The sequence below is a fragment of the Coturnix japonica genome, chromosome 3 (genome assembly GCF_054131305.1).
Source record: "Coturnix japonica strain WE chromosome 3, WE-NBRP24, whole genome shotgun sequence".
In the NCBI taxonomy this organism is placed as follows: Eukaryota; Metazoa; Chordata; class Aves; order Galliformes; family Phasianidae; genus Coturnix; species Coturnix japonica.
Genome location: NC_140665.1, coordinates 76,746,780 through 76,747,853, shown reverse-complemented (window position 1 = coordinate 76,747,853; position 1,074 = coordinate 76,746,780). Strand labels below are relative to the sequence as shown.

Here is a 1,074-nt window from a genome sequence, read left to right as displayed (position 1 = left end):
GTTTTTACCACTATACAATGTTCTAACCAGAAATCTACTTACTGTATATAAAAAATAGAAAACAAATTCTTCTGGGAGTGGTCAGATGTAGCTATTTCTACTCTTCTGGCTCTGATGTTTTCCATACTCTCATCCACACAGCTTTTTGTTGTCATTGTGTAAATACAGCCCTTCAAGAAAACAAAGCATTTCTGCTTCATCTTTATCTTACTTACTTACTTATATAATGTTGCTGTCAATATTCCACATCATAACATTATGTGCAGTATGGATCATATCCCTGGTGGTCTAGTGGTTAGGATTCGGCGCTCTCACCGCCGCGGCCCGGGTTCGATTCCCGGTCAGGGAACCATCCTCTGTGAAGTCCTCTGGGATATGTAGTTTTCTTCTGAGAGCTGAGTATTTGGGATGTTGTTATTCCATGGAACTGGAGCATGAACTTTTTAACGATCCATACTGCACATGATGTTTTGATGTGGAATATTGACAGCAACATTACAAAACCATGACACCTGCAAACTTGTGGTACTCCTGAATTTCCATAGTTCTTGGTTGTGCGTTTTCTAAAAGACATCTTCATACTGTTGTGCTATTTAATCTGAGCATTTTCTCCAGTGGGATCAAATGTCCTTCTTTGCTATTTCTGCAAGAATTATTAGTTTACTGTATTTTTATTCAAATCAAATTCTTAAATGCCTGAGGTTACAGATCCACAGAGGCAAAGTCTAATACCAGCTCAAAGCATCCTAAAGCCATTAAAAAAGAAATGGATATGTATAAAAAGTCTCAAAGGAATAAGAATTTACCACACTCTTGCCTTTTAAATATATAGTCTGTCACAGTAATACACTAAACAATAGTTATGAATAGTTATTTTTATCATCTCTAAAACAAAATTTTCTCACTTATGCGTCATTAAACTAGGAGGATCCAGCAGGACATATTGTGCCACTTTGGGTCCCAGCCCAGTTAGTTTTGAATTCTGCTTTTTGTCTGTGTTTGCTGACACCTGGTTCCAATGAGCTTCACAAATGCATTCAGGAAAGATATACCCATTTGGCGCTCAGTAGAGAT

The 1,074-nt window shown here is 37.4% G+C and overlaps 1 non-coding gene across 1 annotated transcript; it reads left to right on the top strand.

Annotated features, from left to right (window-relative positions):
* Positions 1-277: 277 nt before the first annotated feature.
* Positions 278-349, top strand: TRNAE-CUC (transfer RNA glutamic acid (anticodon CUC)). The gene has a single exon. It is a non-coding gene; the product is annotated as a tRNA-Glu (tRNA).
* The last annotated feature ends 725 nt before the right edge of the window (positions 350-1,074 follow it).